Below are 21,672 nucleotides of genomic sequence, written 5' to 3'. Positions count from 1 at the left end.
GAATCAGGAAAGGGTTACAAAATATTTCCAAGGCATTAGATATACCATGGAACACTGTAAAGACAATAATCAACAAGTGGAGAAAATATGGCACGACAGTGACACTAAAATTGATGAGAAGATCAGGAGAAAACTGGTCATGGAGGCTTCCAAGAGGCCTACAGCAACATTAAAATAATTGCAGCAATTTCTGGTAAGTACTGGTTGCTCCCTACACGTGACAACAATCTACTGAATTCTCCGGGCTATGGGGTGAGCTGGCAAGGGTGGACAAAATTAATCGAAAATAAATCCAATCTCCCAAAGCCATGTGGAGTAATGTGTTATGGTTTGATGAGACTAAAGGCGAACTTTTTGGTCATAATACCAAAAAACAAAAAACATAACACCATCCCCACTGGGAAGCATGGTGGTAGAAGCATCATATTTTGTGGCTGTTTTTGTTCAGCTGGAACTGGGGCTTTAATCAAGGTGGAGGGAATTAACGAATAGCTCCAAATACCAGTCAATTTCAATGCAAAACATTAAGGCTTCTACTAAAACACTTGAAACAAAGAGGAATTTCACTGTTCATCTTCACAAAATCTGTGTGGTGACCTGAAGAGGGCTGTGCACAGGAGATGCCCAGCCAGTTTGAAAGAGTTCGGATACTTTTGCATGGAAGAATGGCAAATTATTGCTAAGTCAAGATGTGCCTAACTGACTGACTCTTACGCTAACAGATTGGATGCTATGATAAAATCTAAAGGTGCTTCAACTAAATATTAGTTATGCAACCAGGTTTAAAAAAATATATACTTTTCATTTTCCCCCTTAAAATGATTCTTATTGTTTTTAACTTAAATTAATAGGTTAAAATTAAACAACAAAGGTGAAAAGGTGAAAAGGTGTCAGCGCTTTATAAGAGTCAGAAGGAAATTTTTTCCTTAAAGTTTTCTTTTAGTGATAAGCTGTCTTGTTTTGTGGCAGACATATCTTTTAGAAATATCTCCAAAAAGTTCCACCTTTGTCTCATCAGTCCATGACATGTTTTGGGGTCATTTAGGCAGGAGTTGATGATTTTTATTTTATTTTTTTTATGAGAAAGGGCTTCCGTCTAGCCACCCTACCCCATAGCCATACATGCGAAGAGCACCAGAGATTGTTGTCACATTCAGGGAGTGAACAGTACTGGTCAGATATTCTTACAGCTCCTTTAATCTTACCCTAAGTCTCTTGGCAGCCTCTCTGGTAAGATTTCTTCTTGTCCTTTCGTCAATTTGTGAGGACGTCCTGTTCTTGGTTATGTTACCGTGGTGTCCATTTTCTTCACGATGGCCTTGACAGTGTTCTATGGGACAACTAATGTGTTGGAAATTTTTTCCCCCCTTCTTCTGATTAATGCTCTTTGACAGTGAGATCCTGTCCATATTTTTTAAGCTCTTTGAGGACCATGGCTTCAGCGGTTGGATGAAACCAAGAACCTGTCAAGAAAATCCTAAAGAAACAGCTGCTCTTTATTTGAAGTTCATCAGAATCACTTCACTGATGATATCATACAAGTGTGTGATAATTACTTTTGAGCATGAGTTTGAATGCGATTGGTAAATTTTGAGCAGGGTCACACGCCCCATTATGAAAGGGTGCGCACACTTGTGCAGCCAGGTTATTTTAAGTGTTTTCCTTTTTTCTTTGAACTATTTCTGTTTGTTTTTCACTTTCATCAATTTTACTGATTAATGCTAAAAAGATCTGACAGGATTTAACAGTTTTTACATCACAAAAGCCTGCAATTTTATTAGGGGTGCCGAGACATTTTATGTCCACCGTATCTTAGCACCTCTGTAATTAATATATCAGATAAAATCGGTTATGACAGCAGCGGAAGCTAAAATGTTGTTTCACTGTTTACTTTGACGCATTTTAGCCACATTTGTTATTTAATCTGTTTATCTTACCTTTCCTAAAAGGGGATGAATTTGTAGCATTTTCACTGGTGCTGTATTGTATGACCAGATTACTAAAAGCCATTACATTTAGTTCAGATATTACAGCCAACAATATAAATATTATTTGGTAAATAATTTATTGATGCAGAACTAGGGTACCCTGTCCAGGGTGTACCCTGCCTTGTGCCCAATGCTTCCTGGGATAGGCTCCAGGTTCCCTGTGACCCTGAAAAGGAGTAAGCGGTAGAAGATGGATGGATGGATGGAACTAGGGTTAGGGTTAGTCTGTAAATTACTAGATAAAAAATATCGGTGGACATATTTGGTACTGGGGGTACACGGTGGCTTAGTGGTTAGAATGTTTGCCTCGCACCTCCAGGATTGGGGGGTTCAGTTCCCGCATCCGCCTTGTGTGCGTCAGGGGTTTCCTCCGGGTACTCCGGTTTCCTCCCCCGGTCCAAAGACATGCGTTGTAAGTTGATAGGCATATCCAAGTTGTCTGTAGTCTGTGAATGTATGTGCGATTGTTCCCCGTGATGGGTTGGCACAACGTCCAGGAGTGCCCGAGTTCCCTGGGATAGGCTCCAGGCTCCCCACGACCTTGTGTAGGATAACCGGTACAGAAAATGGATGGATGGATAGATATTAGGTATTAATAATTTATGGGTTGTCTAACTATACTCAAATATCAGTTCCGATTTCAAAAGCTTTGTATTAATCAGGCTGTTTTTGTCTTGATCTATTTTGAGCACGTTGACTGTAAAACCAGTCAACCAGTCTGTGTGTTGATTGGCCTAGCAGGGGTCAGTTATGTCCTGTGACAATATTCTGCTATGACAAAGGAAATCAAAAACAGCTGATTGTCAACATTGTGCCATATATGTATAGATCATAATGATGAAAGAAACCATATGTAAATTATGCTCTGTTTAAAACAGTGGTGCCTGAATTATAACGGTTTTTTGACAAGGACTGCTGTTATGTTAAATTGTCTATTTTCTCTGGTTAGAAATTGATAGCATTGCCCTGCTGATGCTGCTGCAGTATTGATGATACTCCGAATACCATGACAATTAGTTTTATGGTTATGGCACCTTACATTTTCCAGAACGTTCCACCCATAATGTTTTTGAATGAGTGGTTTTGTAAGGAATAGTGGATGGAACCCAGCAAAAAGACAGTGCCGATCAAACGTCCTGAAGCCAAGAGTTAACGGGCTCAAGCCAGAGGGAGAAAGTGAGTGAATGCGAGAGAGAGAGAGAGAGAGAGATCTGCAGTGTGCTATTAATAGTCTTGGTAATGACTTGCTTACAAAACAGAGCAGTGGGATTACCAGTGTGTTACATCTATCTCTTCAGCTAATACCAGTGGTATTGAAGCTTTATGTGTGTGTGTGGGTTGTGTGCTGATTTCCAGTATTATGAGAAATGCACTGTGGTTTTGTTTTTTTTATTCCACACAGACCGCTTTGGCCATTTTCTTGCTATTACGTGACGGAAAGAAATGTCTCCTTGCATGTGTGTGTCTCCACAGCTATTACAGCGATTCTCCTTCACTACACATTTGGGTATTACTCTGCACATCTGCATTTCTGATTAGTCAAACCAGAGTTCATACCTGCACACCTTTCCACAACCTAGATCTGATTTGTTTGTATCAACAATATTATCAATCTCTGTTTCAGATTTCAGATACGTACAAATTCTGCCACTACACCCTGCCAGTTTAAGAAGTGTGTATTTACACCACTCACAGCTGCAGCAGTCATAGATAACCTATCATATCAAAGGGTGAACTATGCATTGTACCATGTGATAGATTCCGGCTCGACAGACTCAAATACACAATCTACCTTGCATAATGTAGCACCATCCTGTGTGAGAAAAGCGATAATTAGAAGATCTGTTCCTTGGTAGTGTGAAGAATTGCACATCCTTAAGCAAATCCCCCAACAGTGTGAGCGAAGATGGAAGAAAAATAAGATGAAGGCTTTCTGAATAGCATGGAGGGATTCTCACAATAATTACCATCAGGCTCATGTCTCATCCAGAACAGCTTACTTTTCAAACTTAATAGAATGTAGCATTAATGATCAGGCTATTTATGAGTCTCAAATTTCTCCAGCTGCAATGATTTTCTGTAAGAAATTCGAGACCGTAAGAGCTAAAATTTAGCAGCAGCCTACCAGCAATCCATTACTACTACTCCTTCCTCTAATGATGATAACCCAAGAGGTGTTGTTATCTAAGAACGTCTTGACGAGTGTAGTCCCATTGGATATAATGAGCTCTGTACCTTTATGCTGTTCTCCAGACCCACTGGTTCTCAGGGCTTTGTAAAGGTCTATGATTTATTTATTTATTTATTTATTAAAGTTTGTTACAGTGATGGAAATTACAAGCCACCCTTGTAAAATTATTTTTGATCACGTTCTCATTGCCTCTAATCTGTTTGACTGAACCTAAAATTATAAAACTAAACATTATTTAAACAGGGCTATAAATATTGTCAACTTCAATCTAATGATAATTGGAATAAAAATCAGTTCTGTGAGGGGACGTTTAGGAATGAAAAGCTCTACTGCTCCAACGATTCAAAATATTCTTGCACGCATTTAAATAATTAAGACTAATATATAAATAGATGGATTATGTTTATGAAATAAATCTCTATTGAGGGGTCTTTATTTTTTTTTAAAGGTATCCATGGCTGCAAATATTTGAGATTCCCTGCTCTAGAACATCCACCTGGGTCTCTGGTTCCCAGTGATTAGGAAGCCATTTCACTCAGTTTGAGGCATATCCACAAGGTTATTTTTTTATTATTTTTTTTTTCCCAAGACACTACTGAAGAAACCACACGTTGACCCCTCTGATCTGTCCAGGTACTGTCCAATGTTCAACAAAGCTTTTATAACTAAGATTTTGGATAAAATTGTTGTAGAGCACTTTCAGTCTGTTTATCAGAAGCATAATAGCAGAAAATCGGCGCTGGCTAAAGTGGTTCATGACCTACTCCTTGCCTCAGATATGGGAGGATATATTTTCTGTTTTGGTATTGTTGGACTTGAGTCCAGCATTTCGCACTATTGACTGGGATATTTTAACGGACAGGCTTTAAAACAAGATGGGTTTAGACAGACAGCCCTTGCCTGGTTTAGATTTTATTTGACAGACCACAAGCTTGTTATTATAAATTGAGATATGTCAGAACCTAAAGGTAAAGTATGAAATCCCACAAGCCCCATAGATATCTTCTAAGCTGATGATACACAACTATATTTTTCAGCACAGCCTGATTCACAGAGCTATGCAAAATAGAAGACTATGTAAAAGACATAAATGTGTTGTTGAATAAAAGCTTATTTTTCTAAATTTGACGGAACAACAATACCGGTGTTGGGTACCGAACGCTGGCTCTAACTTTGTGGTGTTTTTTTAATTCAACATGCTGTTCACCCCAAAACTCTGGATTAGTGTGCTGGAGAACCTTAGGAATACTCCATAGCTGAATAATGTATTGTTATCTCACATACCTTCTGTTTATAAAGCACTTTCAGATTTTGAACTCAGTCAAAAGTTATGGGGACATGGTGGCCTAGTGTTTTAACAGGTTTGCCTTGCACCACCGGGGTTGGTGGTTAGATTGCCACCTCCACCCTGCATGCACAGAGTCTGCATGTTCTCTACATGCTTCGAGGGTTTCCTCCAAGTACACTGCTTTACGACTCCAGTCCAAAGACATGTGCTGTAGGCATTTCTAAATTGTCCATAGTGTGTGAATGGGGTGTGAGTGTGTGTACGATTGTGCCTTGCGATGGGTTGGCACCCCATCCAGGGTATCCCCTGCCTTGTGTCTCAAGTCCCCTGGGATAGGCTCCAGGCTTCCAACGACCCTTTGTAGGATAAGTGGTACAGAAAATAGATGGATGAAAGTTATATATAAATAATGATGATGATGATGATGATGATGATGATTATCGTTGTTGTTTTTCATTCTTATTAGGAAATATTGTGTAATAGTGTGTACAAAGTCTATTATTGTGGATCAGATTAGAGCTATCTGATCAGTCCTTATTATCAGTTCTTGCAACTTTTAATTACTGAACAAATTGACTCTCGTTCCAGTTGTGGATTTCATTCATATTTCCTTTTAATTATATATATTTTTTAAAAGTAAATTACTTAAAACATTGTCTGTTGACACTCGTCTCTCAAGTCTCAAATAATGGATCAGGACATTAGAGCACAGCTGATAAGGTCTACAAATTTGCCATTTATATCCACTGAGTCACACCCAAAGTCACTAAGATGAATGTTAGTTTAATGCTCAATTATCCTGTCATTTTCCCTGCAATCAACCAGATCTACTTCATTGTGCCTCAATAAGACAGTCTGTGCTTCAGATATTATTGCAGAACTCATTACAACTGGAAGTTTGTCTGGTTTTGTACTAACGCTAACAAAGTGCTACATGCTACATTAGCTGCAAAATGATGCCCACACAATTGTACTTATGGATTACATTTATTAACTTGGCAAAAGCTTTTACTTAATGTTACATACAAATGAGCTCAGAGTTAAGCATTTTTAAGGGTAAAAGCTCTTTGGCAGTCTTGGGATTTAAAGGTGCGTTTGTCGAGATTTGAAGTAAGTATGTGGCCAGCAGGGTTCAGGTAGCATTAGCATTACAGTGATTGTGATGACAGTGCTTTCAAATGATGAGGTTTACTTGATTGAAATAGTTCAACATGCAAACCCAAGAGTATTACTGAACTGGAGGCCATTGCTCATGAGGAATGGGCAAAGATTCCTCAGGAACGCTGCCAGGAGTTCTGCATCTCGTTTGCAGCAAGTACTAAAGATGCTCGCCATGAAGGGAGTTGAATAATTTTGAAACTGGAGGAATCATTATAAGTTGCATTTTCGATTGAATTTGTGGAAACCACTTGAAGCATTCATTCTGTTGAACTATTTCTTTTGTTTGACAATAAACCTGATTTGCAATGGGGGTTGAATCGTTTTGATTGCCACTGTAGAATATAAAAGTATCTAGTATTTGTTGTATTGCATTAGGGAGGAGAACTTACCTAATGTTGCTTGACAGAGACCAAATACTCAATATAGCCCACATCTCATTAGCGGAGTTGACATTAAAACAGTAAATAACGTGACCGTAGGCTAGTTTATATCACAGAGGCTGTGCTGCTTTCAGTAACTGAGCTAGAAAACAAGCATAAACAGATGGCTACATCACTGCTCTAACCCTTAGAACCTATCCATTTATTACTCTTGGTAAACTATGACATACTATTACATTACACTTATCCAGAGCAACTTATCTTTCAGTCATGTTACATAAGTAGCCTTCTTGGTATAGAACTGTTTTTTCCATATTAGACATCAAACTCCCCCATGTCTCCTGGTGTTACGGTTGCCAGCTTCAATGAGGACAAATAAGGGACACTCCCCCAAATCACATACCCCAAACCCCGCCCCCACAATGAAATGTCTTGCCTCCATCACTATAAATGAGACATCCATCCATCCATCCATCCATCTTCTACCGCTTACTCCTTTTCAGGGTCACGGGGAACCTGGAGCCTATCCCAGGGAGCATGGGGCACAAGGCGGGGTACACCCCGGACAGGGTGCCAATCCATCACAGGGCACAATCACATACACACTCACACACCCATTCATACACTACGGACACTTTGGACACGCCAATCAGCCTACCATGCATGTCTTTGGACTGGGGGACGAAACCGGAGCACCCGGAGGAAACCCCCGCAGCACGGGGAGAACATGCAAACTCCGCACACACAGGGCCACGGTGGGAATCGTACCCCCGACACTGGAGGTGTGAGGCAAATTGTGCCAACCACTAAGCCACTGTGCGCCCCATGAGGCATACAAATATATAAATTAGTAACAAGAGGGTCTAGACTTGTTAGTGGTGGAGGCATCCCCATTAATGCCACTGGCATCGAGTTCTACTTAAAATGTTGCTCCTTTTTTAAACATCGTATTTACAATTCTATTATTTCAACTAGGAGAATGATGACCTAACATTGTATGGATTATTAAATAGAAAAAAGATAGGTTGACCTTGCTTTTAAAGTTAAAAAACAAAACAAAAAAAAAACTAAAAAACAATATAATATTTATGAATAATAAAATACCTGATTACAAGTCTAAATAAATAATGATCAGTCTGTCTTAAATGGCAAATTGACATATTTGTAGAATGTAAATTGCAATATTTACAGTATGAATTGTAAAATAATTCTATCTAATAATTAAAATATAATAATGAAAATATAATAATAAAAATAGCCTGTTGCTAGTGGCTATTTATTTATTTATTTATTTATTTATTTCAATTTGAAAACCCTTATCATTGAACTGGGGATCTAAAAAGAACAGTATGTAACATAAAAATGTATTTCTGTTTAACAACAACAACATACCCACATCAGGGGAAGTCTGAGGTAAAGGAACTGAATGATTCCATTCTTCTGCTCTTTAGCCGCTCGGACATGATTATCACGTGCTCCACGGTACTTGTGTTGGAAGACATTTTTTTAAAAGCATCACGACTGAATCTCTGTAATCAGGCCAACGGTGACAAGTCCCTGTCATTCTCTGCCTCATACTAGTGTAGGTATGAAGCGATGTTTACAAGAATACGCAATAAATCGCGTCATATTCTTATTTGACTCTTACTGCCTTAACAAAGCATGTGGCAGTTTATTTTTCAATACAGGACAATCCTGTGTTTTAAGGGACACGTAGCAACCTGGTGTTAGCATTTTAGCCTTCCATTTAACTGCTTGATGGCCAATAAACACATGAAATTTGGCTCGTGATTTACTGCTACGAGAATGGTCAAGAGTGCCTTCGCTATCCTGTTTCTCTTTGTATTGAGCTCTGATTAGGTTTTCAGCTGACCGTGACTACCAACTTTAGCTACTTAGTATTGTTTGCTGCAGAGTAAGCTAGCATTACATACATTTCCATGAAGGTGTTTTTCATCCAAAGCATTACCTTAACTGACCCTCTAAGACTAAGTGCTAAAAATGTTTGTACTTGATTTGTTATTGAAAGTTGGCCATTTAAACAGTTCGGTGCTTTATACAGATTGCATTTACACACCCGCATTGAGTGCTGAGCTTGTGATCATTATTCATGGTGCACTTGGTCTACTGAACATTGTTTGGAATTGCTTTTGGAAAGAAACTGAAAAGGTTTTACTTGTTTTTTTTTGTTTGTTTGTTTGTTTTTTTAAATCACCTGAACAGGTGTTTTAAATGCTGATCATTACAATTTGCTAACTGTTTACAAATGTCTTTTCCAAAATGTCATAAGTGCATACTGTATATCTGTAGCCATTACAGTTACCTGCTAACAGACTTCCTGATTGTGGATATGGATAGAATTTGGTGGCTTTTTGGTGCTTGGAGATTTCTGTGCAGTAAATGCTGGGTCTTTAAGTGGATATTAATCTGGGGGAAGGTGCACGAAGACTTGTTGGTGTTCATGTTCTTGCCCAGGTTACCATGGTGATGTGGGCTGCACATTCACAAGCATGCTGTGCTCGATATGTCACACACTCTGTGTGTGTGTGTTGCACAAAGGTATTCAATGTTGCTCATCCAATTTCACACTGATATGCATGTGTCACACGATGTCCATTGTCCACTGACTCTCCTGTCAACAACACTGATGCAATCTCATACATCTCATATACACACGGACCGACTGCATTTTCAGTAGTGATATTCACTTTTGTACTTCTGATTGAGAAAGGCATTACTTTAGATGGATTGGCTTCCACCCAAACCATCCTAGGGCTCATATGCTCTCCCTGACAAACACTACACCTCATTTTAGACCCACTACTGAGCTCAACAGATACAGTATCCTGTTAGATCTTATATTCCCTATTGCAAGATGCCACAAATAAGAACACGAATAACTTAAATTGTTCCACTCAGGGGTCTAGTACAAGCATTTCATTTTAGGATTAAATGGACTAATGAGGAATTAATTCTGAAAGCTGGAAAACTTGGCAGACGTTGTGAAATATTTGATTAAATCAGCTTATTTTTTCTGGATAAACCTTGGACTGGAAGGCAGCAGGTTTAAATGTTTTATTTTAACAATTCCAAAATCAGAATGGGCAAACAGACTAACAGGATCCTGTTATTTTATCCAGGAAACAAAACGAGAATCAAGAACTAGATGTACAGTCACAATAATAAGACTTGTCAGGAGAATATGCTAAACTGAGCGATTCTTTGTGTTGGAGTGTGTACAGTATATACAGGCTGTGAAAGTGATTGAGTCTAGGTGTGTGTGTGATCAGTAAGATGAGTTTGTGCGTGTTTTGTGTTGTAGTCTATAGAGTCTTTTTTTTGTGTGATTGTTGTGGCTAAAAATGCTTGATTTTGCTGCGACTTTTTGCAAGGCAACTTGCACGGTCTTTTGCAGTGATGTTTGTTGGTAAACGAGACCTTTTAGCTGTACTCGTCTCTGACGCACAGGAATCGAAGAGGGATTTGGCTGAATGTGCGTTGTGATACGTCACATGGCCCAAATCTGCAGTAATTTTTGTTTAAATTACAAACTCCTCTGACTGTTTGCATTATTTGCTGCGATTGCAAAAATCGCAAAATCCCAGAGGGACTGATTCATAGCAGCCATGTCTGCAGGCTGTGAAGCAGATTGGGAACTGTGGTTTGTAGTCTACGATGCATTCTGCGAGTTGTATTAAGGCGCCGAATCAGGGGCTGACGTGACCCCGCAAAGACAAGAAAAATATGTCCGCGATCCGATTTACCTGAAAAGAATGTCAATGGTCAAATCCAGTCACAACTTGCTCTGTCCATCTTGCCTTTAATTATATTTAAACAGTTATTGCTACCTTGTTATCAATACAAGCACAAAAAACGAACATGCTAGAAATATCTTCCAGAAAAATATTATTTAAAAAGGCTGTGATTCGGCTAAACACTGTACATTGGTGGACACCATGAACATGACCTTGCTTGCTCTTGACTGCACGCTCTTCCACATGCCATGGTAGGTCTAAAATATAAATAAGCCTTGAGAAACATAGGACTATAAATATTTAAATGGGGATGTGTTTATAGTGATGTGATGTGCCCCTTGCCTCTCTCATTAGAAATGCACAGTGTACAGTATTTGACCTTTGCACTAAAGCTGCTGTAGCGAAGCTGAAGTGATCTCATTACGGTATAATGACCACGCACCTGTCCAACTTGAAGTCTGATAAATAGCAAAGACTTGTTAGCGACTGCAGTTATTGAAGCTCGGTATGTTTCTGTAAGACGAAGTGTCCACGTTTGTGTCATTTCTGCAGAATTTCTAGACACTGGAAAAAATATGCATACTATAATTCCGAGTGTGTCTTAGACGAAGCCTTGAGAAGCTCTGTCCTGGTGAGTGCTTTGCTCTAAAACCTTGACCTTCTGGTGCTTTATCATCCTCACTCAGAGATACGAATCTCAATCGTTTCAATCCCAATCACATGCCTACTGATTTCAGGACTGTTTTTACACTCACTAGACATCATCAGCATAGAAATTCCTCCACGTAGTACATGTCACCTGCAGAATTAACCTTTTCTTGCTTGTTCTGTTTGCAGTTACTTAGATCTCACACAGCCAGGTGATGAGGTTGCACCCAGCAAAAGAATAACCATGCTGTCTTCTGTGTTCAGCCTAATATTCACTCGTCCTTCAGATTTCCAGAGAAATCTTACCATGACACAATATTCTAATATTTTGCAGAAACTCACAGATATGTCAATATGTCTAATGTTGTTTGTCAAATGTCATGTACATTGTTATTATTTTGTTTAAAGATCTTATTTGATCAGTTAGCACTGCCCTTCAGAAGCTGCATAAGATGTTTCCCAGATGACAAAATAATAACAATTTACACCGATCATCCTGTTCAAAAGTTTACACCCCCCTCCCCACCCCCCACCCGGCTCTTAATGTATCGTGTTGCCTCCCTGAGAATCAGTGAACGTTTGCACCTTTTGTAATAGTCGTGTACGAGTCCCTCAGTCATCCTCCGTGTAAAGAGATGGATCTTAAAATCACATAGCCGCTGATGGAAACGGGTCAAATATGCAGAAGATGGAGGGGTCCTGCACATTAAGAATTAAGATTAAGAATCAAGCTTATGTAAACTTTTGAACTGGTTCATTTGTGTGATTTCAGTTATTATTGTGTCTTTTGGACTATATGTAAACATATGTTATTTGAAATAGCGTATTCAGGGAAATTTTTATGATCCCTTTTATTTAAAAAAAAAAAAAAAAAGATGAACATTTTGCAGATTATGTAATCTTAATAAATCGGGCCTACTCTTTGTCAAATCTCGAAACAACCCTGTCACTGTTTTTGTAGACTTATCTTCTCTTAATTACGCAACGATTGCTTCTCTTTCTAACCTCCAGGTATACTTATTCCTGCTAATAATCTGGCTTATGTGTGAGATGCATATTCTCAGTAGGAGTCTATTTCAAACCGTATAAGACCAGTTTAGATAGACTACTAGAGCTTAGAATCATGCCAGCAGTTCTTGTTTACGGTCTAAATATTTCTATATCTATTTCTGTCAATCTTCTCACTTTTATTGTTTTTATATTTTCTTTTTGTTCGTTTTGTTTTTGCGCTCAGTTTTAGTCCATACATACTGCAGTATTTTTCTGTTTGTGTTAGACTGTAATGAATTTATTATACAGGAATGCAGTACATAAGTAAAATTTGGTTCCATTTGATTTGATTTGATTTGAATTGTTGTTGTTTTCAAAGAAGTATTGGCTTATGTGCCTTCAGAAGGTCTTCGTCAGCATCTTTTTATTATTTGTATATTGCTTGTAACAAAAAAGAACTCTTTATTTGTTCTAGTTCTCTAGAGTCGGGTATTGAGTATTAACTCAAGCAAAATGAGACCTTTGATTAGTGTACACACACACACACACACACACACACACACACACACACACACACATTTTGTAGGTAATCATCAGCATTTTAAATCTAATGTGTGCAGCTAGAAAAAGTCAGGAGAGGGAACACAGCAGTGGAGACGTGTAGGTGAACTTAGGAATACTGAAGACAAGGCAGCCTGCTGTATTTGCCGATGTTGAAAGACCAGCCAGGAGTGAGTTGTGGTAGACAGATCATGAGATGAGGAGAAACTGAAGAAGAACCTTTCCTGGAAAAAACATTATACATATGTAGATGTGAATCCTGCATGAACGAGTATAGGAAAGTTGTATGTCTTTTGATCAGAGAGTTCTCACAGGAAACATTTCCAGCCATCTATAGAAGCTAAACTTTGGTGAAGATCATCCATCTGTCAGGGAACGGAGCTGGAGGCTGATTTAGTGCCGATTTTGTTTATTACAAGTGAAACAGACCATGAAACAGAAATAGCGAGGCAAGGTAACAGCTTAAACGTAGCACGAGTAGGAGACAGCGACAGACAACGACAAATTTAAAGGCTATTTAAGGTCTAATATAAAAAATATTTAAAGACTTAAATACTAGTGCTCGTTAAACATAAACGTGGATCGGGTGCAAAGTCATGTGACGTGAGCATTGCGATCATGTGAGGTGCAGCGGCTGATAATCCTACGCCGTGTTTGGCAGAACCGTGACACCATCCATAATGAATATGCCAAGATTTGAGTAAGAAACTACCTAATTAAATTTCGATACCATACAACATGGTGGTGTCTTGATATGATGCATTTTCAACACTTTCATAGCAAAAATAAGTACTGCCCTAATATGTGTCGTAGTTTTTCTTTTTCAACTGATTAAAATGTTCAACATTAGAAAAGTACAATGACACAATTTTTACATTTATGGCATTTGGCAGATTTACATATTCAAAGCAAGTTACATTCATTTCATTCATCTCATTGAGGGCTAAGGACCTTGCTCAAAGAGCCAGTAGTAACAGCGTGGCAGTGCTGGGTTTTGAACTCATGACCTTTCCATCAGTAACCAATGAGCTACCAGTTCTACCAGTGCCTAGTTTTTGTGTGATCCATTCAGACTCTTAGCAACATATAACAAAACAAAAGCTGTGCAACAAAATTAAACATGGCTAATTAAACGTTAGCTCTCTGGTCAAGCTTTCACTGGTGTGGCTCTCAGGGGGTTTTGAAGCACAGGGCTTTTATTTCTCGTTCTGATGTTAGCCAGTTCTGCAAATAGGGTCTCATATCTGCAGCTATCTGGCAATTTAACTTGGACTGAATCTGCGACGAAAGGCTACCTGTTTGCAGCTGTGCTCTGTGTATGCATGTGTGTTGCTTCATGTTTTCACAGGGCGATATACAGTAATTCAACATCATTCAATCTAGTAATTAGAAAGTTGTTTCAAGTCAGTTTCATGTAAGCAATGAAATCATGTTTTAGATGAGGAACTAAATATATACATCAAATATTGTCTTAAATCTGACTGACCACATATTCCCTTTTTTCCCCCAGAGTAGTCAACATATTGACAACTTTGTAGGTCAGAGGAGATGAGGGTTAAAATAATTTTGAGAAAGAAGAGAGATTGAAGTTTTATCTAAGAGGAGGTTGAAGTCTCTAAGGAGAGTGAGTTGATAACCATCGACTAGCTAGACACTGCGGAGGATGTTCAATTCAACTGCAATGTTTACTCAGTTGACCAGTAAGGAGATAGATAGATCGGACATAATAATCTAAGGCTTATTCTGAAAAATTACATTGAGAGAATAGCATTTAATATGTATATATATATATTATATATTCATAAGCTGTGACAAGTGCCATAGGTATGAAGCACCATGTCTGAGATATGCGTAGACAAAGCTGTGGTGTCACCGCTGCCAAGACAGAAGATAGAAAAGCAGCTGTTGCAGAATTCCCTGGAGTGATATATCCAAGAAGAAGCCTTGGAGAGAATCCAAGACTGAGATGAAATCAGCTCAGTCTTGGACTGAGTCTTTTTGGACAGTTCAGCAGCTTGTCAGTTCCAGAGCACTGTGTGAGATTGTAACAGCTGTTGTGGATCGGTATATGCTGGAAAAGTAGGAACAGTGGCCAAAATGTATCAATATATACAAATGAAGTGTAGCTGAGAAGAAAGAAGAAGACTTGGAAGACTGAAAACCTCCACAGACATGCAGTTCCAATCAAAATGATTCAACCCCCATTGCAAATCAGGTTCACTGTCAAAATGTACAGACTTTCAGCTGTTTTCAGTGAACAAATCAAATAAAAGCAATTGAAATAGTTCAGCACGATGAATGCATCCCCAAATTCAACTGAAAATGCAACTTATAATGATCTCTCCAGTCTCAAAATGATTCAACACCCTGAATAGAATCCCTCACAACAGCACAAATATGCAGAACAGGTGTTGTCTCAAGCACACCTGATGCTAAACTAATCAAGGGCTTCATTAGTTGCACCAGGTGTTCCTGAGCTGGAACACATGAAATACCTGAACTGGCTAGGGGTTTGTTGCTGATCAGTCTTTTGAAAGATTTGCAGTGGGAGTTGAATAATTTTGATTGCAACTGTACTACACAAACACTTTACATGCACTGTACGGTCTGCATTTGCAATTACCAATTGGAGTACTCGCTGAATGAAAATTGGTGACCTGTGTGGTTTTTCTGGCTTGACAGCTTCAGAACATAATAATAATAATAATAATAATAATAATAATAATAATACATACATTTTCTTTACCGCTTATCCTTACTGGGTTGCAGGGAACCTGGATCTTATCCAAGCAGGCATGGGGCACAAGACAGGGGACACTGTGGACGGGGTGCCAATCCATCGCACAATCATATACACATTCACACACTATGGAGATGCCAGTCAGCCTACAATGCATGTCTTTGGACTGGAGGAGGAAACCGGAGTCCTCAGAGGAACCCCCCAAAGCACGGGGAGAACATGCAAACTCCACACACAGGGCCACGGCCACAAACCCTCAACCCTGGAGGCAACCGTGCTAACCATTATGTCACCGTGCCCCAAATAATCATAATAATATTAATAATAATAATAATAATAATAGTAATAATAACAACAACAACAACACTACTACTACTACTACTACTATTATTATTATTATTCCTTAGCTTTATATAGCACCTTTCTAGGCACTCAAAGCGCTTTACATTGTATGTAGCATCCAACAAAAATACACTACAATGTGAAACTCATAGTGTCTTTCAGTAATTTTAGTGTGTGTCAATGTATGACATGATCAGAAAAAGTTGGATTTATCATAAAACTTGCCTCGGGTGTTGCTACTGGTTGTAGGACGACCAGACCGATAAAATATCAAACTAGGCTAGTCTGGTGTGGCTAGCCAAGTGGAGGCACAGCTAAGCTATCATTGTATGGGTTTAGCTGCTACATTGCAATGCAATAACACATTAGCTTTCCTTCTTCTCTGCTCATATCATGTTCACATCAAAATAAATCAGCGTATATCCATTCACATCCAGTGAGCTAGCGTTTGGCAGAATTGAGAGACTGTCAGCCAATAAGACACGAGTATTTCCACGTATTTTCCTGTAAACCCTGTCTGATTGGTCTCGCTTCCGTTCACTGAAGATATAAAATTGCAGGCGGTCTTCTTTTACCGACGTTCAGTTACGCAGTGAGAAACCGCTCGAAGTTGATAATTATTCGGGGATATAGAAACAAATCTTCGGGCAAAACATGATTTATTTTTAAAAAATGCATTTTACTTAATATTGTTTTCTTAACAATAAATCTGTAACGCAAGTAACGTAATTTTAATGACATCAGTAACTTTAATCAAATTACATACATTTAAAATGCAATTAGTTACATTTTATCAGAAACAGTAATTAGATTACAGTAACACATTACACGCAGCTCTCACCATGATACATAAGGGTCAATGGGGGATTTTTAATGACCACAGAGAGTCAGGACCCCGGTTTAACGTCTCATCCGAAAGGCGGTGCTGTTTTTACAGTATAGTGTCCCCGTCACTATATAGGGACATTGGGACCCACATGGTGAGCACCCCCTGCTGGCCTCCCAAACAACACGTCAATCAGCAACCTTAGTTTTCCCCAGGAGGTCTCCCATCCAGGTTCTGGCCAGGCTCAACCCTGCTTAGCTTCAGTGGGAAACCAGCTGAGCACTGCAGAATGATATGGCCCATAAGCCAGAAACCTTAGGACTGAATGGTTATGTACTCGTTCATTTAACAACATTGTCATAAAGTGGCTTTACTGCAGTTTTCTGCTTAACTGAACCATTTGTTGTTGACTAGATGAATGCAAACTATACAGTGGTCATATCCTGAACTGAACCTCTCAAACACACATACAGTATATACAAGTACATACACTCACAGATGGATCCCAGTTGTTCAGAAGCATCATGAAGCATCATGGACACATGGAACAGATGTTTTAGTGTCTAAATGTACCATTTTACAGCTGTACAATACAACCCACTATTTGTAGACTAGAGTAATATTCAATATGACGTTCACAGCTTTAACCTTTGCAAATGTATCTGTACCTCCACTGTGCCTGTGTGTACACTAATGGTAAGTAATACAGAAATGAGTCACTGTCTGTCAAATTTCTCGGTCAGTAAAATTTAAAAAAATTCATTAGTCAAGCAAAACGGCTCATACAGGCAACTTGTAGATTTGACCTATATGCTATAGTATTTGTTGCAAAACTGCTTATTCTGTCTAGAACCAAGGCGGTACTGTTAGTGAACACCATGAGGTAAATTACATAACTAGATAGCTAGTGCATTTAAGCATTTTGTTGTGACGACAGCGGTGTTCTAACAAGCTATGTATGGCATCTATGAACCCAGGAACTCATTTATCTGTAATTAGACATTTATACATATATTTACATGTAACTTGTTTTCTAACTAACATCAAGCCACAGCGTCCTACCAAATAGGCCCCATCGCTTCCCAAAAAACTAGTCAACTGACATCAGGTTCAGTTTTTCTGAGAATGCTTTTGTATAGACACAAAGCTGGAAAGTAACACAATAAGCTCTTATTATATTTGGTATTTGCATTAAAATCACAACTGACTCGACACTGATGACACCAGTCCATCAAAAGGTATCATTCACACCCACATTCGCACACTTATTCACACCTAGGGGAGTAGCCAGTCGACCTACTGCTGTGTATTTGCAACGTGGGAGGAAACTAGACAACCGGAGGAAACTCACAACAATGATAATATAATTTTGGGGCCATTTGTTCCATCTCTCCGTCAGAATGAAGAAATATGCTTTCATACGTCTAAGTCTAACAACATTAGCTAGATTAAAGTTATCAAAATGTGTACATTAATAGGCATATTAATATACTACATATAATACTTGTCATTGTGACTATAAAATTAGCAAATAATTCGGTAAAGTCATCGCAGTGTAGCTAGTTCATTATCAAACCTTGAGTCATAGTCCGGATAAAACTGCATCCTATTCAGTGCTCATGCAGAACCGTATAAACATTTAATATAAAATGAGTTGCTTGGAGGCATGGTGGCTTAGTGATTAGTATGCTTGTCTCATACATCTGAGTTTTGGGGGATCGAATCTCATCTCCGCACTGTGTGCACAGAGCTTGCATTGCTTCGGGGGTTTCCTCCAGGTACCTCGGTTTCCTCCCCCAGTACAATAAGCATGCACTGTGGGCTGATTGACATTTCCAAATTGTCTGTAGTGTGTGAATGTTTATGGGTTTGCACCCCTTCCAGGGTGTCCCCTCCTTAGGCATGGGCATGTTGTAGAAGATCAGTTTCAGCCATACAAAGCTGTATTTACTTTCAGGAACAGTGCAACATTTAGCCATTTTCCTCACCAACTGTTCAGGATTGCTACAGATACAGTATGACTATTTTAAGCCAAGCTGCTATATACTGATTATGTAAGGATTTTCATGGTACTGAGTGTACAACCACAAGGAATTCAAAATGCGCTATTGTAGAGCTAGATGTAATGACTACATGGGCTAGAGAGGAAACAGTATGTTCTGAAACGCTATAAAATGTCAAACGCTATAAAAAGGCAATGAAAAGCAATTTTTTTCTTTTTTAAATGATAGTCAGAAAACAACCCGTAACGTCGTAAAGCTTACTCAGGAACGGGTTACTCCATTACCGTATTAATATGTGTGGTGGTCTGAATTCGAACAGCCAAACAGAAAAATCAGGTTTTGCTGTAGTCAGGATGAAATCTTTGAGATTTTGTCTTTTCACTTTTGAGGTAAGCAGAAGTTAAAATGCTAGAACTTATGATTGAGCTACATGCCAAAGAGAAATATATTCAGTTTAGGAAAGTCTGTCGTTCTGAGAACTTTAGAGTCATGTAAAAAAAAATGAATGGAATTTGTTGGCTTTATTGACATATTTGGACAAGCAAACATTTGATCATCTTTGAAACAGTACAGTTATATAAAAAGTAATATAATATATGTATATATATTAGATATACTTGAATAAAACCACAAATTTTCTTAGTAACTTTTTCAATCATTTATTCAACAGAAATATCAATAGGTGTCAAGAGATCAATAGATCTTCTGTGGCAAAACTAAGTACACCCTTGGCCTCAGAAACTAGTATTGCCACCTTTAGCTGAAATAACTTCTTGTAGGCATTTTGTATAATTGTCCACCGGTCTCTGACATCGGCTTGCTGGAATTTTTGACCACTCTTCCATGCAGTATTCTTTCAGTTGCAAGATATTTGAGGGTTTTCTTACACGTACTGCCTGTTTCAAATCCCCCACAACATTTCAATGGGACTCAAATCTGAGATTTGACTAGGCCAGGGGTTCCCAAACTTTTCCAGGGCGAGGCCTCCCAAATGGCATTAACATTTGACCGAGGCCCCCCTTTTGCAAGGTGTCTTTAAAACACATTAAAAATACAGACTTCTGAATATATCCCCCTTTTTTTTTTTTTATTAATAATTATATCTTACATCTTTACATTACATTACATTAGGAATTGATTGTGTGTGTGTGTGTGTGGTTGTCTGAGAGTGAGAATTTATTTTTCACACCAAATTGTGAAATTGTTGAGGCCCCCCAGACGCCCCCTGGCGCCCTCCCCCTTTGAAAAACAATTGACTAGGCCATTTCATAATCCTCCATTTCTTATTTTTGAGCCATTCCTTGGTGGATTTGTTAGTGTGCTTAGGATCATTATCCTGCTGAAACTTTAACTTTCGGACAGATGTCCTCACATTATCTTCAAGCACTCTTTGATGTGATGCAGAATTCATAGTTGAATCAAGGAATGCAAGCTGTCCAGTCCCTGAGGCAGCAAAGCAACCCCAAACCATAACATTTCCACCACCATGCTTCACAGTTGGTATGAGGAGCTTCTCCTGAAAAGCTGGCTTTGGTCTGTGCTAAATATGTCTTACTGTTACTGTGGCCAAACATATCTACCTTTGATTCGTCTGTCCAAAGCACATTACTTTTTGCTGTATATTTTTTTTTATAGCTGTTTTGTATTTGTAATGAAGGGAGGGCAAGGCAAAAGGCATAAACAAAGACAGGCAAAGGTCAGGCAATCGTCAACCGGGCATAAAGCAGGCAAGGAAAAGCACTACACGAGAAGCTAGAAACAAGATCAAGACTGGAAACAACACAGGACAAAGGTTTCGTACGGTGAGAACACTCAATACTTTGCGTCTGAACAATGACATACGAGGGGTTTAAATAACAAACATAATCGGGGTGTAACACAAAACAGCTGGGATTATCGAGACCACATGAGGGAGACATCCAGTGACATAACAGGGAGGAGACAGGACATAAACCATAACAAATACACGTGTGGGATGTAAACAAAGTCATTGTCACTGAACCCGGAAGTGCGCACTGCCACGCCTCGGGCTTAGAGTGTGCTGCATGTTCCGGCATTTTGTGTGAGGGGAAATCATGACAGTATTAAAGTAACAAATAGGCATTTGTTGCATCAGCAAGATACAATGTAAGCTGTTGTAATACAATGCCCCAGGGCTCAGTCCAGGCCATTATTACGAACCAGGCTGCTTGGTCATTTTTGTGTTAAATTTGTGTCACCAACTAACCATGTACAAGTTTGATGCAACAGACAGGTGAAAACTCAGATTTGAATTTTATGACAGTGATATCAAATTACTGCAGCAAATACTGCATCACCATTCTGGTGAGTGGGCATCTACTATGTGCACTCGAAAGTTATGACAGTTATACTGTATTTCCTCTCTTGGTGGACTTAAGAGTACAGTCTTTGACCATATGTACATTCCTGAATGCATTTAAGTGCAACACCAATTATTGACCAATTAAACTGGCTTTCTGTGTTGGCATAAGGAGACAATAATAAAGGTTCAGAATAATGATATATAGCATTTCATAATATTTATGCACTGTCAGTTCAGTGTTTCTTGTTGAAGTAATATATATTTCATTAGTGGTTAGCACCTTTGCCTCATACCTCCAGGGTTGGGGGTTCGATTCCCACCTCCACCCTGTGTGCATGGACAGAGTGTCCCTCATTCCCTGGTGTAGGTTCCAGGCTCCCTACAACCTTGTGTAGGATGAGCCGTACAGAAAATAAATGGATGGATGGATATTTCATATTATTGCATTTCACATACATTAAGTACAGCTTTATTGA

The 21,672-nt window shown here is 38.9% G+C and overlaps 1 protein-coding gene across 11 annotated transcripts in view; it reads left to right on the top strand.

The window, feature by feature from the left end:
- Positions 1–21,672, top strand: part of tanc2b (tetratricopeptide repeat, ankyrin repeat and coiled-coil containing 2b) — a 210,984-nt gene that overhangs the window by 130,141 nt on the left and 59,171 nt on the right. The window lies entirely within an intron of this gene.

Source organism: Ictalurus punctatus, chromosome 13 (assembly GCF_001660625.3).
Source record: "Ictalurus punctatus breed USDA103 chromosome 13, Coco_2.0, whole genome shotgun sequence".
Classification (NCBI taxonomy): Eukaryota; Metazoa; Chordata; class Actinopteri; order Siluriformes; family Ictaluridae; genus Ictalurus; species Ictalurus punctatus.
The sequence above is the reverse complement of the archived record's forward strand: the minus strand, read 5'-3'. Positions and strand labels throughout refer to the sequence as shown.